The 17260-nt window shown below is 40.7% G+C and overlaps 1 protein-coding gene across 5 annotated transcripts in view; it reads left to right on the top strand.

Moving 5' to 3' along the window:
- Mrtf (Myocardin-related transcription factor) overlaps positions 1–17260 on the top strand; it is an 814655-nt gene that overhangs the window by 410179 nt on the left and 387216 nt on the right. The window lies entirely within an intron of this gene.

Here is a 17260-nt window from a genome sequence, read left to right as displayed (position 1 = left end):
GTGGATCATTTGAAACAGCACAACTCATGTTTATAAGATTGTCAACATATATAACCTTAACTGCTGAGTTCCGATTTCCGTTCCGTCTGCACGCATATCGAATTGTATTTTGTTCGTAACAATGGCAAATATTCCGCCAATAACGCTCGCATACTTTTTACGGGAATATTCTCTTCTGAAGGCGACACTGGAGATAAAAATATATTTTTACCTACTGCATGGATTTTCACGAAACTTTGTGGGAATGTCACCTACATAAAAGTACAGATATCACGAACATTTCTTTCATATACTATTTTTCCAAAATAGATTTTTAAAATTTTTAATTCAATTTTTTCTTGAAATTTAATTAACATGTTAATATAAATTCGTAATAAGGTAGATAATACTTATTTTAAAAGCATTACATATCGATGTTTCTGTTCATAATTTATATAAGGAGATATATCCTACTAAAGTTTGTGTAATTTTTAGTTTCTAACATTTTGGACTTAAAAATCTCTACTACTTGAAGAAATCTGCAATCAAAAAATTCCATACGTAGATTTCTTAATATAGCTGTGATACATATACCATACAAATTGTGTTACATTTGGCAGAATATTATGGGAGAAAATGGGATTTGAATGTGAAATTACAATTGGCAAACAAAGCATTACAGGATAAATTGTTTGAATTCAACGGTTTAACTTCGTGACAAGAAAATAGGAACTCATTCCTTTCAATTTCAGTCATTAAAAATCATCAAAATGATCAAAATATTGATTTTTATCTCCAGAGTGTCGTCTTAAGTCTCGAAAAAAGGTCCAGCGCACTGGAGTCAGTTTAAATCAAACTACAAGCAAAGTGCTGGAAGAAGATAGAAACCTGTAGGATAACGTAAAACGATAATATGTCGAACCAAGTCCTTTCGGGTGAACCGAGAATGTATTTTGCGCCTCGATAAGGAAGCCGTTTATGTTGAGAAAATGATTCTGAAATGTAGTGTTCGGCTGTATTAAGTATTGCACTCGTCAGTTCCGCAATGGATGAAGGAACTATTTTCCGCTGCGGTCGTTTCATTACTCCAGAACAGCAAGACTAACATCAAAGGTACCGATCTGTTCCTGAACTGACGGACACTACTCTAACTTCTACAAACATCTACTTTCATAGTTTTTCTTCACTATCATGATATACGGGTTGTGTTGTATAATAATACCTAGCTCGATAGCTGCAGTCGCTTAAGTGCGGCCAGTATCCAGTAATCGGGAGATAGTGGGTTCGAACTCCACTGTCGGCAGCCCTGAGGATCGTTTTCCGTGGTTTCCAATTTTCACACCAGGCAAATGCTGGGGCTGTACCTTAATTAAGGCCATGGCCGATTCCTTCCGACTCCTAGCCCTTTCCTCTTCCATTGTCGCCATAAGACCTATCTGTGCTGGTGCGACGTAAACAAAAATGTCTTGTAAATATATGGTGTGTTCATACAACAAATCCGAGAAGACCAATATTGCTATTATTGCATAAATTATACCTAAAGTACCGAAAGCTTCCTTTTTTTCCTCTTTTTTGACTAATAATGTGAGAGACCATCCCAAATCCTGAGAGAATTAAAATATAAACTTCAGGGTGCCCAAAAAATCAAAAGAGGTGTTGATAAAGAATAGGATCCTCCCCACCAGCAGGATCAAAGAATGAGGTATTTAAGTTTCGATCAGTGAGTAGTATAGTAATAGCACCTGCTAATACAGGTAAGGAGAGACGGAGGAGAAGCGCAGTAATAGCTACAGCTCATACAAATAAAGGTGTTTGATCTAGTGATATTCCAGGAGCTCGTATATTAATAGTTGTGGTAATAAAATTAACGGCACCTAGAATTGATGAGACCCCTGCTAAGTGGAGGGAGAAAATTGCTAAATCAACAGAAGCACCAGCGTGAGCGATTCCTGAAGAGAGAGGGGGATATACCCTTCAACCAGTCTCGGAAGGAAAACATTCGAGGTTTTGGAAACAGTTTAAACCAAAGTAGGCCTACAAGCCATGTGTGGGGAGAATGTAGAAACGAGTACGATAATGAAAATGATAAATGAGATGGATATAAATGTGTGACGTTAACCGTACATGCATATTAATACTTTTATAGCCTTTCTTGTTTGTATACTCATCATGGGCTGCCCTCTTAAATAATGATTAGAAAGAAATGTCCGAGGCTTTGGGATTAGGCCTACCTCAAACCAGATTACAAGCCATGTGCGGGAGAAGACAGCAACTTGTACGATAACGAAAGAGAGAATTTATATATACAGTATATTGCTATTCGTCTTTCGTCGCACCGATACTGACGGGTTTTACGTTGACGATGAAATAGGAAAAGACTAGGACTGGAAAAGAAGCGACCTTGGCAAGGTACAGCCCCAACATTTGCCTGATGCGAAAACGGGAACCCGCGGAAAACAATCTTCAGGGATGCCGACAGTGGAGATCGAATCACTCTTACCGGAATCCAAGTTGATAGCTACGAGGCCCAAAGTGCGTAATGAACTCGCTCAGCAGATAAATAATACGAACATGAGAGTGGAAAAACGTGTAACTTATGTATACCATATAATTTTCAAACGAACATTCGCCCGGCATTCCGGGTGATCATGAAATTTTTTCATATGCAGGGTTAACATGCGTGTAATCGTGAGCAGCCATTGCTACTGGAAAATTATACCCTTGTTTCTTAACGTCAAATGTGGTATATTGGAGGATTTTTAATCCACACTGCACTTTAGTCACGATGAAGTACCGTACATTCTGAACAATATTTTTAAACAGTGTCTGATGGATACCAAGTCCCCTATGCCACGCTGAAATCCGGAGTGACCTACCAGTCTTAAATTGCTTGTAAGTTAGTCTAAGTACATTCTTAGTAGTACTTTTTGGTTCCAGTTTCCCTGATCCAGATAAATCTATTTTTGAAAAATTACAGGCAAGGTTCTTAACATTCACATGTTATGCCCTCTTGGAAAACAATTCAGTGAGTAATCATATTATTAATATACTCAGTCATTTATTTAATAAATCAGTAGGTGCCCATACTTGAAATACCTATCGGCCCTACTCAGATTTATTTTTTAATTCAGAATACATCACTTGCGGGCACCCATCGAATTTTTTGTATGAAGGATTTTGTTTTGTGTGCAACCACTGTTCTTTGCCACTGCGGAAATAGAAACGGTTCTAGATCGTTGTTCGATGCGGACTCGACGATACTCGGTTTGATCGTTACCCTGCACACTGAACTTATTCCTGAAATGAGCTACTTACAGCCACAGGCATCCTTTCGAATTCGGATTTAAGTTAACGGCACTAATGGCAGCATAAAATTCATATCCCATGAGATTCAAACACTTTTATGTGGGTAGGATTATCACCAAGTCCGTTTTTTGTATTTCTGTCAGCAAAAATGTTTATATATTACCCTAGATCGCACGCTTTTTTACAAACACCACATTCTGAATCTGTCTAAGAAGCTCAAAACATGCAACAGTATCCTTCAAAAATTGTGTGGAGATCTACGGCAAAGGCTTTGCGATTTTCTTATTTGGGTGTTGTATTCTCTTCTGTTGAATACCCTACTGTGTTCCAGTTAGGCACGCAGCACAGTACAGGTGTGCGTCTGATATTTGGTACCATCTAAATGACATCACTTTATTGGCTTCCAGTTCTGTCAAATATAATTGCACCTAGTTTGATAGGAAAGAATATCCTCGTCAGAAAGTACAGAAAGATCTGCAGTAACCCTGAACTGCTTGTCCCAGAAGGCGCATCTGTTCTTAGACTGCAGAGACTCAAGTAACATCACACACCCTTATTGGGTCACTAACAACTTCGATCATTTGAAGGATTGCAGAGATCATTCGACAGTCGCCTCGTACGTTTCTCCACACATCATCTCCCATACTGAATATCCAATCTTCTTCCCTGAGTACTTTGCCAGCGGATTCCATCTACCGCGTAGATGTGGACCACACTGAATAGAGTCGGGACAAACCATGAAATATACAAGGAATCACTTTACAATTGGAAGTATGCCTATTTAGCAGTATATGACTGTGGCGCTGTACGACGTACAAATCTCTCTTTCATGAGTGACCTTAAGTTGCGGGCCTATCCAGGTAGTCGTAGTGATTTCCTCAGACCAAAAGACGAAGCAATTCCGTGGCGTAAAGAACTCAAACTTCAATTACGACGGTCGCTCACATAGATTAATGTTTCTTGTTCTTTTGTACGGGATGGTCAGAATAGACCGAGCAAAAGTGACAGGGTGTGAAAGGCAAATGTAGGAATTTAAATGGAGATAGGAACCAGATAGGTACGACCAACACATTTTCCGATATCGCGAAAAGTTATTGGTAGTACAGTGGGGCCCATATGATGTTTATAAAGAGATCATGAGTTGTGTTATACAGGCTGTACAACATATACACGAGTACCAGGTACAGTATTCGAAATTGCCTCCCTCCGTTCAGATGCAGCCTACTGCTTGGCGGGTGGTATCTTCCTCTCCGTGACTTAGCTGCTTCTCGCTCACCATCTCTACGGCCCCGTAAAGGCTTGCGATGAGTGTCTCTGGAGCACAGACAGGTTTCTTGGTATATATCCCTCATAGGATGACATTCAGCTAGTTTAAATCTGGTGACCTTGCAGGTCAGTACACCGATGCGCCTGTACCGATTCATCTGTGGGGCATTCTGTCCAATTGCCTTTTAGCTCCAGACCTCGGTGGGCAGGTGTCCAGTTTAACCGAGGTGACAAATATGATGATACACTGTTGATTCCTATATTAATTATGCTTATTTCGATGCAAGCTTTCACAATTTAGTGAGATTGCTTTGCCATACACTAAATAACAAATTGTTAACGAGGGAACACATACATGTGTTACACTCGGATTCGGTTGAAATTTGGTAGGAATATTCGTGGGAGGCAGTAGAATGCTAAGGTGAAAACTGCATATGCCCAGCGCAAGTTTAAACGCCAAAATTGAACAAATAAATAGTCGTAAAATTAGAAGTGCCGCGGGAGTATTGGGGTGTGGCGGAGAGGTAGGGAGGAGCGAAGCAGCGGACGTGAACCAACGTAAATATTAAAACAGAACATGAAATATTTACGTTTTGCACATCTGATCGGGAAGTTAAGGGGAACACGCTAACTATACGCTGCCTGGCTGCTGGCGCAGCTCGCTGCAGCCTGGTTGTAACATGTATAACACATGAGTGTGTTCCCTCGTAAGTACGTAATTTTGAATGTTTCTGAAGTAAATTAATAATATGGAAAGATATGTAGCAGTCTGACGTTAAAGCCTAATTTTTACGATGCCAGTACGTGTGCCTGTAGCTGGAAACAAGTTATTTGCAGTATTGCAAACCCACAAATCTCTTCTCTGCTAATTTTTAGATGAAAATCCGCTAAATTCCGCTAAATTTCGAACTGAAGCAAAGTAGCATATACCAGCTGTTTTAATAGAGGAGATTATCTCAACACTTGAGAACCCGTGGTTTCATATGGAGCCAGTTCACAGTAGCAAAGCACATACGGAAATTTTCAAAGTTATTTTAACTTTCATTACTGTTTTCATTGTTTATGATAAGTGCGGAAAGAAATAATGTCAAACAATTTCGCATTTATATTGCACTGTCAGTATATGCACCGACCGTGGTTGGGATCACTGGGAAGCTCGACCAACTAGCCTTTTGAAGTTTAATTATTTAACCACTCTTTACGAAATATCTGACTGTACTTTTCAAACTTTTCTTTCGACATATTGGCGTACCGTACCAAAAAAAGAACCTAATGTCAAAAGAAACACGATATCAGACACGACACTTCCCGGCTCATCAAGAGTGCAGTAACGATTGCAACAAATTCTGACTGAGGCTGTTGGCGAGAGCTGGTCTAGAAAACGAGTGGTAGTATGCAGCGTAAGTTCAATACAACGGTATTAACTAGACTATCATACCGTAGTAAGTTCTAGATTACTTTTTCTCCTGGTGATGAAAGGTGATATTATTATCTCTGGAAATCGTTAATAGAAGTTGGAAAATCCGTCAAAACATCCGCTGTCCGCTAAATGGAATTTTTCCCGCTGTTCCATTTAAAAATCCGCCAAATTTAGCGGAAAATCCGCTGAGTTGGCAAAACTGGTTATTGGTAACCTATGAAGAACTAAGTGCAGTGTGGCAGCAGCTGTTCAGGCAACACCTCCTAGATATAAGGCCTCACAACCGTTCTGGGAATATACTGTGACGTCAGCATCGGCAGGCAAGCTTGAACCTTTTCAGTAATAACACAGCAATGAGTTTGGCCATGTAACGCTGAAATTAGAAGAGTTTTAATTCGTTTAATGGTGCCAATTGCTAATAACGTTGTACATAATGGTACTGATGTGTTGGTTACTCAACTGTAAGGAGAAATGCAACAGTGATAACGAAGTGCATGCATTAAGTTTCCGAAAGACGAGGTTATGCGGCAGATATGTTTACGTGTAATTCCAAGACAAGACTACAGATTTACTAATAACTCAGTGGTGAGTAACTATTATTATTACATTCTCACACAATCATAATGAGCATAGGCCTATGACGTATTTAACTACACACAACAGCTGGTGATATGTAGGCATATTTACTCTTCAATGATATAAGGTTATGTTAGCTCACAATCATGGGATATATTATTTCAACGGTATAATTTTATTATTATTATTATTATTATTATTATTATTATTATTATTATTATTATTATTATTATTATTATTATACGCATTAAAACATACCACCTACAAGAGCTGCTAGTGTAGGCCGATTCACTCCGTAATTGCATGAATTTCGCTCACGGTGATACATTATTTAAAGGTATGCCACAGACATTTCAAAGTCGGTGATATTTTATGGGAAATAACTGGTACTGATGGTCAGGAAAAACTTTTAACTACTCCTCTTCCAAGACCATGACTGCCCATCATATTTATCGTCACATTCTGGCAGGTGAAGAAGAACCAGGCAAAAAAGTAGAATAGAAAGAGAAGCAATAAACAGAGCCGTTGAAGATAGTACATATCTCATATCGTACACAGAATTTCAATCCACAATCTTACACAGCTGAAAAGTACAATGAACATGTTGTTACCTGATGGTTGTTGTACTGTGATGAAGGGAACGTAAGTAATTTTTCTGTACGTCGATACATGAAGGCAACCATACTACATAGCATATGTAATCATCTGATAGGACATGCATGGCCTTTATTCTAAACGGGTTTTATTAAACTATAAAATATTTCTAATGTATATGTGAATAAAATTACCAATACAAGTGCGGTATATTCTTTAGTTACAAAACATTATAGCTGCATTACAAGGAATGAGTGTAACAATGTGTAGAAAGATTCAAGAAATAAGTTAATTCTAGTCCTAGTTGGTGAATTGAACACCGAGGATGATGTCCCCACAGCTAATTTAATAGTCGCAGTTAAAACATTTCTTAGTTCATAAAGGAGTATGTGTATGATTTTCTTGTTATTTGTTCAACCTTCTGCTTGATATCTCCTCATGTTTACAAATTTACGACCGACCCCGTGGTGAAGGGATATAATGCCTGCCTCTTACCCGGAGGACCCGAGTTCGATTCCCGGCCAAGTCAGGGATTGTTACCTAGATCTGAGGGCTGGTTCGAGGTCGACTCAGCCTACATGATTACATTTGCGAGCTGTCGTACGGTGAGAGCGGCCCTCGTCTAGAAAGCCAAGAATAACGGCCGAGAGGATTCGTCCTGCCAAACACAAAACACCTGGTAATCTGCAGGCCTTCGGGCCGAGCAGGGCCAAGGCCAATGCCTTCAGGGCTGTTGCGCCGTGCGATTTTTACAAATTTATGAGACATAGTAGCAATTTAATGTTGCCACATGTCAGTACTTTTAAAAGAGTAGGCTCCGGTCTGAACGGTAGTCCAATATTAGGACAGAAACTTACATACTTTCTGGAATACATAAAACATAAAGTTCAAGGTTTCGAACAGAATGACAAATTGGTAACATCGATGGTAGGTGAAATTCTCATTACACCATCATGAACTTCAAGGGAGGAAACATTGTAGGCTCATGTGCAAATACTGCCAGTGATGCTACGTCAGCGTAGATGTTAGGCCTATGCTAATATTATACGTGCTAGTTTTCTTTTAAGATCATGTAATGCCTATTTAAAATGAAATATATTTGTAACATCCTGTTGTGCTGTTAGCGATTCGGCCTAAGTAAGTTAACATTGCAAGATGCTGTCGTGTTTTACAACTGTTTGCTGTTTATCTTTAATGGCAGAGTCACTAAAATACGGTAATAACGACAGTATAATTCAGTATACTTTAAAATTTAAACGCTATTTGTTAGCAAATAAATTATTCAATTGGCAAAAAATATTAAAATAATGTCTGTGTTTAACCATGTTCTGCGTTTCTCTGCATTGCCATCGCCTCCGTAGCGTGACGTCACCACGCTGTTGTTAGGCCTTATTATCTAGGAGGTGTTGGTTCAGGCCGGTGAAGTCAAACATGTTTGAATTGGCCGCCAACTGGCGTTCTTGCACCACCGATACGGAAACCCATGCCAGTGACTCGTCTCATGTAAACACCCTTATACTTCCGTGAAATCCTTCAAGATGTCATAGATGGCACCACACACATTTGGAGTTACATTTAATATGGAGATTTGGAGAAACGAATAACACTGATCATATTCGAAAATTGGTTCAGGCTAAACCTTACTGAGAGTGCGACGCGTATCACAGTATCAGAACATGTTATAAATCGGTATCGTTGGTGGCATTGGACACGGTAGTTTAGGCTGGTGTAAACCTCATCACGACTTCATATTCTTGAGGATCTTGATCGTATAGGCAGCTCTCTTACGATACCTACAAAATCACTCAGGGATTTGTACACCTCCAGTCACGCACACACATTCTTCGCCCTTTTCTCCTCTCTTCGATCAACAATTCTAGTAACTCAACACACAGCACTAAAGCAAAAGTTCTTAATGTTTTTATTAATTTTTATATAGGTTCATTTTTCGACAGACATTTTGACAAGGATCACCTGGACGCCAGCTCGTCTACCTTCGACTCTCAGTGTTGGTGATATCACTTAAACGACGATGGACAGTCTGACTGTCTTTCCAGTCGCTGGTCGATGGATGCCAGTGACTGGCGTCGTGTAAGTGCTTATGTCAGTCACTGGAGAGGCCAGCGTGCCACAGACGCGCCAGCTCCCCTCTCCCCCATCCCCTCCATCACACTACCGCAAAGGCGTCAGCTAGTGGCGCCGTGTGAAACAACAACTGCCGTCCGCCAGTCGTCGGAAAGATCAATCCATGTGAGCACGTGCGTGGCATATAGGTAGGCTGGATGGTGTATTTATATCAAAATGGCAAATCGTTTACAGTGAGGCAGAGAATTTGATTTTTTTTCCTGGTGATGAAAATCTTTGGAACATGTGTAGCTCAGAATACCGCATTCAGGAAGCGAGGAATACGTCGATGCAAGCTGTCGGAGATGAAATTAATGATCCAACTTCAACGTATCATTTGGAACTGGCGAATATTGAAAAAAGTAAAGATAGTGGCGGGTCACTGATTTTGCTTACAACCCTTCACTGCTGTGGTTCAGTGATTTAGGTTACGTAATGAAAACAGCAAATGTACAAGCAAATTGGTTTACGTCGCACCGACACAGATAGACTTTACGGCGACGATGGGATCGGAAAAAGCTTGGAGCGGGAAGGAAGCGATCGAGCATTTGTCTGATGTGAAAATCGGAAACCAGACAAAACCAAGGAGAAAGACATGTTCAGTAATTCGGTAAGTTATAAAAATAATTTATTATGGGTATTAAATTCCTACATTTCTAATTTTTTTTTTTTTTTTTTTTTTTTTTTTTTTTACATTTTGTGTAAGAGCCAAAACAGGAAAGTTCTAGCAAGCATCCTCCTATAAATACCATGGTTTAAATATCTGATTAAAATAAAATAATGTGTTAAATACCGCAAAAGGAGATTTGTTAAGAGTAAAATACAAACCACCGTGTTGCGCTGCACAATGCCCGGATTGTTCCAGTAGCTAGCAATGTGTAAACGACGGTAGAGCGCCAGTAAGGTGAAATTCCAGTCGCCGCGTGCCAGTGTGCCAGTCAACTTCTCAGCTAGCGTGCCAGCCACTGGCAACCTGTAAATCCCGCCTACTGTCCAAAAGGAATGCTGGTCACTGGCACGGTGTAAATTCGGCTCGAGTTTCAATCGTGTAAAACTAACCTGTTCTTTTCATTTCTTACCTCCTTTGCTAACAGTGAATTACTTACAACAGATTATCCCTAATTCGAGCTCCTGATAGTTGTTTGGTTCCTATTGTAACATCTAGGCCTACTATTGAAGAGTCCACCAGTACACTCCTGTTTGTCGACCCGTCTGAGCTCAGATCTGCCCCGATCACAGACAGACCGATTTATTGTACCTTTCCGTTAGGGAAATTACTGAGTTCAGCGCATTTATGTAAAGATGTGAAGACCATCAAGAAGCTGTATTGGAAGCAAACAGATTGCATCAAAATTGGATACAATGTTACTGAAGAGAATACGTTTTTTTTTAAAAAAGTGTGAGAAAAGGTTGTATCCTGTCTCCAACTTCTCGTATTGTGAAGCTATTTTATGAATTGCCTTTGATGAGGCTGTAAAGGAATCGGAGGGTGTTATTCGCTCAGTGCCGTATTTACTGTCTTACCATCCGGAAAGCTGAGGTTCGAATTCCGGTCGATCCAGGGTTGAAATTTTCATCCCAAAAATCACGTGATTTCAGGAAGGTTATATGACCTTAGTAGTTAGTAATGTTTTATTTTACCTGGCAAGATTAGTGCCTTCAGGCCTTCTAACCAGGCACTGACATATACATATATTACGTTACAATATACAGTATATATTAAAAATCAAAGTCATTTCCGTACAGGCCATGAAGGCCCTTGGAGGGGTGGAAGGCGAAGGCTTCCACTATCCGTAACCTCGGCACGTGGTGGGGTCGAGTGGTTAGCTCTACGCCCGGCCGCCTTTGCCCCCAGGAATTAATCTGGTTCTCATTTTTGGTGAAGGCTGAGTTAACCTCAGGGCCATGTGCACCTCCGGAAGTGAAAATCTCGTTTCTTAATTTTACGACTTCCTGACGGGTATTCGAACCCACCTCCTTCCGGGCGAACCGAGCACGCCTTTACCGCCTCGGCCAGGCAGCCCCTTATATACATATATTACACTACCATCCAAGGCAAAAGGAGCCTGGGTGGCCTCAGCGATTCCAGAAATAACTGGGATAAACTGAAGAAAATCAGATGTCAAGGAATCAAGATGAACGGGAAGCAAATAAACACAATGCGCTATGCAGATGACACAGTGACATTTTCTGTCAATTTAGAATACAATTCATACTTAATAGCATCAACAAAGTAAGCCTTGAAATAAACATTCAGAAAACAAAAGTCGTTAACGCTGTTATCGCCCTGGACGGAAACCCTATTGACAGTGGGTGTAGATATCTACTGTAAGAAGTGTGTTTCTGAAATTAAAACATCCTACTGGTTACCGGCACTGCTTTACAGTATCGAAGGATGGACAGTAAAGGCGTCGTTAAGGAACCAACTGCAGGCCTTCATGTATCGAAGAATGTTCAGAATCCCTTCGGTAGGCAACGTCATCAACTCAGTCGAGCTGGGAAGTCCTAACCTTCACAAAACGCAGGAAAATATCCTGTTTCGGCTACGAAATGAAAAACATGGCCCGATAGAACTGATCATAGAAGAAAGGAAACGAGAACGTGGCCGGAGTTGATTATCCCGGGTGGGGAGACTCCAACATTAGTTCGACGGCAACCATGATACGCGAAACCAATAATGCGAGGGTTGTAAATAAAGTAGTGGCATCGTAGTCCTGACACTCGCAGGAGATCGGTCATGCGCAAATTCGATCCGGGAGTGGTCAGGTGGCGCTGTTGTCGATGTGTAGTGTGCATTTGACGGGCATCCAGTTGGGAATGTTGTTGCTGTGTGGCGTTGAAGGAAAGAGTGTCGATTTCACCGTTCTAAAGCATGTTTTCAAAGGTGATTCGTGGATTAAAATCGAGGTTTTCTATGGCAGAAATGTATCAGAATGTTACCGAGGATTACGTGAAGCCTGCGGCGAGAATGCATTACCGTATAGGACGATTGCACGGTAGGTCAAGGCATTTCCTGCGGGTCGGAATGAAATTGCGGTTTTGCACCGCGCAGGTCGGCCGTCCATTCCTCAAGATCAGATTGATATCATGAGTGGTCTCGTGTTCGTAGGCCATCGCTGGACTGTCCGGGAATTATCCATAAAGGTTAGTCTCAGTCATCAAACGGTGTAGCACACACCGACGAAATGTCTTAACATGTGGAAATTTACGTCCCGTTGGGTTCCATATCAACTCACCGACATACAGAAATGGCACCAGAATGCACTGGCTGGTATCAACCTGGACAGATACCGCAACGAAGGAGACGCATTACTGCAGCGTATTGTCGTCACTGATGAGACGTGGGCACGAGCCTACGAGCCTGAAGTGAAACGTCAATCGAATGAATGGCGTCAGACAGGTTCGCCAAGTCAACAGAAATTTCGACAGGAACCCAGTCAAGTGAAGCTTATGCTGATTGTGGCGTAAGACTACGAGGGTGTTACTCTTACGCATGCTGTACCTGATGGACAAGCCATCAGCAGTGACTACTGTAGCCGATTTCTGAAGTGACATCTGCGTCCGGCGATGGGACGCAAACCTCCACATTAATTCCGAGACGATCGCCCTATCATGTTGCATGGCATCGTGCGTTTTCATGTCGCAAACAATGTCAAGCTCTTATTGCAGCGGTGGCATGGGGAGGTCTTAGAACATCCTTTGTACTCACCAGATATGAGTCGTTGTGACTTGGACCTGTTTCCGAAGTTGAAAGAACCCCTCCGAGGCCGCCGATTTCCTGACGTGGCATCTGTACTCTGCGCAGTAGGGCACCCTGTCGCTGTCATCAACAGAGAAGGCTTTGCCAGCGGTCCCCAACGGCTTCCCGATATTTGGCAAAAGGAAATAGACTTTGCGGGTGACTACAATGAAGGAACGTTAGCTCATTAAATATTGCGTTCTGTCAATATTAACTCTACTTTATTTACAGCCCTCGTAGGAAAACAGGTCGTGAGGAGTCGGCAGAAGACGAAATCAGTTATGATGTATTACGGTATAATCCTTTTGCATGTAAAGAATCCTACAATGAGAAAATTAGTTAATCTATAAGAGGGCTGTTGATATTGTATTCTCCTGTTTTGCGAGCCGAGAGTTGTTTGATGGTCTATAGATAACTGATACCTCAGATCGTGTGTGGGCGCTTCGCTCCATCTGGCATGGGCGGTTGGCCAAACTCAGTCACTCCTTACTGTTTCTCAAAGTGCGCTCAGAACTTTCTCTAATGATGTACAGTATTCAACGATCTTGAGGAGACGGTCTGGAGATAACAGCTCTTTTTTTTTTTTACCTTACATTATAGATTTTGAAATTTTCGGGGAATGTATTCTAAAAAATAGAAAAGTTGAGAAGAGAACCTATCGGAGAGATCATTTTAAATATACATTTTTTCATTTCCTTTCTAATTTTATTGAAAATTTGGAATTTATGAGATAATTCATATTCAAAAACGCAGTAATCTATATTGATTTTGTGTAAATAATAATAATAATAATAATAATAATAATAATAATAATAATAATAAGACGACTGACGTATGGCCTCCGGAGAGGCCTTTTGCAAGTCTTTCGAATTGACACCCATGGGTGATCGGTGCGTCGGTGAGGATGAGCCGAGAAGATTAAAATCCCCAAACCGGTCGGGAATCGAACCCAAGACACCTTGGCTAAAGGCTAGCATGCTAACCGCTTAACCATGGATCCGATCATAATTTATATTCAACAATATATAGCCTTGTATTTTAAAGAATGAAAATGTATTGGTACCAAAATTTAGGATATAATGATCCCTGTTTCCTGAAAAATTCCTACGATCAGGAATTACTTACAAAGGTTTTCTAATACCTTATAACTATGATACATATAGCATATAATTTTTGTAAAATTACATGGAATATTACAAGAGAAAAATGTAAGTTTTGTAAAGTTGGAGTATTACACTGTTGGAGAAAAAAATCTTCTTTTTCTACCGCTTTTTGCCACACCTGTGGAGTCATAGGTGCGAACTCTGTAGCACATTTGGATTTGGCCCTGTTTTACGGCCGGATGCCCTTCCTGACACCTTTATGGAGGGTTGTAATCACTATTGCGTGTTTCTGTGGTGGTTGGTAGTGTAGTGTGTTGTGTGAATATGAAGAGGAAAGTGTTGGGACAAACACAAACACCCAGTTCCCGGGCCAGAAGAATCAGACGCGATTAAAATCCCCGATCCGACCGGGAATCGAACCCGGGACCCTCTGAACCGAAGGCCTCAACGCTGACCATTCAGCCAATGAGTCAGACATACTGTAGGAGAAAAATGCATTTCAATAAATAAAATAGGAAATTCAATAAACGCAAAACAGTGATAAGTGTAGTTTTTGTTTTTCTGCTGAATCCAGAACCATATTTTTGAACAAAATGATCAAAATATCCATTTTATCTTGAGATGTCTCCTTAAAATGTTAATGGTTATGTAGCGTGCCTGCAGCATTGCAGTACTTATACTTGAGTGTAAAAGAAGGCCATTGAAGGCCATTAAGGTACCTGGAGGAGCGGAGAATAATCTCGGTATTGGAGGGATAAGTCGATGAGCTGTATCAAGGAACTTAGAATACTCAACAGGTAGGCCATTCCGGGCGTGTGTGCTGCCATTGGTCAGCGGCTTGTGACGTCATCGGGAAGAACACATCTGCGGTCTGTAACATGCTCTTGCATTAAATGCCGTCCGACTCGTTGGCTGAACGGTCAGCGTACTGGCCATCGGTTCAGAGGGTCCCGGGTTCGATTCCCGGTCGGGTCGGGGATTATAACCTTAATTGGTTAATTCCATTGGCACGGGGGCTGGGTGTATGTGTTGTCTTCATCATCATTTTATCCTCATCACGATGCGCAGGTCGCCTACGGGAGTCAAATAGAAAGACCTGCACCTGGCGAGCCGAACCCGTCCTGGGATATCCCGGCACTAAAAGCCAAACGACATTTCGTTAAATGCTGAATGCAAAGTAATATTTATCGTTCCTTTTGCGCTTTCAAACTGGAATGTTTTTCTTTCATGACTTGGAACATATAATTAAATCATGAATATGTTTAATGAATGAGAGAAAAATAGAAAATAGTTATCGTAAGGCAAATTATAGTGCATAATGTATGTGCCAGCCTCGTAAGCCTTAGTTAGGCATGTTTTTTCGTAATAATCATATTAAAATGAATAGGTAGTTCTTAAAATTGTTTTAACATTCTTCTTCTTTATCAGACAAGACGGATGTGGATTTCGCAAGGCTATCCTTCCACTATCTGCAGGCTACCACGACTTAGCAGGCTACGGCGCTCAGTTGGCTGTTTTTGCCACGGTATATTTTAAATATCCTTCAAAATGTGAAGTTAGCGACATTGTTACCAGCTAAAGCTTTTTTTTAATGTGTAAGGCAGGAAATGCAATCTGTGGCTGTTACGGAGATACAGCCCAGAGTAGGTTCTTCTTTACTGCATTCTTCTTCATTGCTTCCCATTTGCAGACGTGCCAGCTCTCCTGATTTAAGCGAGAAATTCCGTATTTTTGGTCCTCCCTCCCTCTCTCCTGATTGCAGAGACTTATCTCCCGACTTTGAGAACAGATTTAGTATTCCTGTATTTTTTTAAATCTCCGGTGTTTCCTCGTTATTTAAGTAGCTATAGATAATAATAGTGATGTTCAGTAGGCACTGGCAAAACTGATGCAATCGGCTGATGGTTTGTTTTATCATTTCCACGTAACAGTGCCGACTATGAAACTACTTTTTATCATATTTACAAGGACAAAGCCTCAATTCAGATCAAAGCTTCCCGAAAGAGAATTCTGGAAGAAAAAAAATACACCTTAAAACCTCTTCAACAAGGCCAGTGCTTTGAGCATAAATCTACTTCAAAAATTTGTGAAGAGGCCTAAGACATTTACAATGAAGAGTCATGTGTTCTGAAGTTCAGATATGGAGTATTTCAGTATTTATAAAATACATGTAATTTTCATAAATAAATTTATAAGTGAAATTACATAATCGAGTAGTAACTTATAATGTGTTAAATATTCTTCAAAGTTACGTAATTAGTGATATGTCATAAGATAACATCTGGGGATATGCCGCAGAAATAAATCTCCTGATTTTTTTACTTTTGAAAATTGGCACGTCTGCATTTGGCCTTTTTGTTCAAATATCTGATACGAATGAAAGTCCTTGTCCTTACATATAAGGGAATCATTTTCCTATCGACTTCGGGAAATTTCGAGCGTATAGTTGATGTTAATGTTTCCATTACTTTGTAGCACCTTGAAATACGGTGCCCGTGGAAGGAAGCAAAAATAACTTCAAACTCCATTGTCGTAGCCAACCACTCAGGGGAAGGAGAAGTGTGGCTCCTTTAGAAATAATAGTGATCCAGTCTTGTTCAGAAGATAGTTTCGCATCAAGACGACGTATATCCGTTTTTGTTCCCAACGAACTGTCAATGATTTTACACTTGTAGGAGACGTAACCTGCCAAGTATTTTAAAGCATCGTCTGCTACATCTTCATTGGGAATCGTTAAACTGTTAGGTCAGCATCAAGTAGCAAGATTTTTTCACTTCTATCAAAACTCAAAACATCGGACGGGTTGTCAGTCACTTCGATGCAAAGTTCGCTGGAAAGGAAATTCTGGAATTCTTCTTCAGTTCCTCGTCAGGTGTCAGGGGGTCAGAAAATGTAGAAAGTTGAGTTCTGTCCTGAGCAGCAGAGGCTCCACGAGATAGAGGCCTGTCGTTCGCGTTCGCAGTTAGTATTAAGAGGCGCATTCTGTTTTTCACTTCGAAAGGATTGGGATTGTTATAAAATTTACCGAGATCCCGAAGTCTAGAAAAATGATTTTCCAGACAGTCTTGATTCAGTCTGGAAGTCAAAATGTACTTTGGCCCAATGCCTTTCACATCTCCAAAGGGTCCAACAAGGGAGTTTAAGTATATTAAA

Source organism: Anabrus simplex, chromosome 5, assembly GCF_040414725.1.
Source record: "Anabrus simplex isolate iqAnaSimp1 chromosome 5, ASM4041472v1, whole genome shotgun sequence".
Taxonomy (NCBI): domain Eukaryota; kingdom Metazoa; phylum Arthropoda; class Insecta; order Orthoptera; family Tettigoniidae; genus Anabrus; species Anabrus simplex.
The sequence above is the reverse complement of the archived record's forward strand: the minus strand, read 5'-3'. Positions and strand labels throughout refer to the sequence as shown.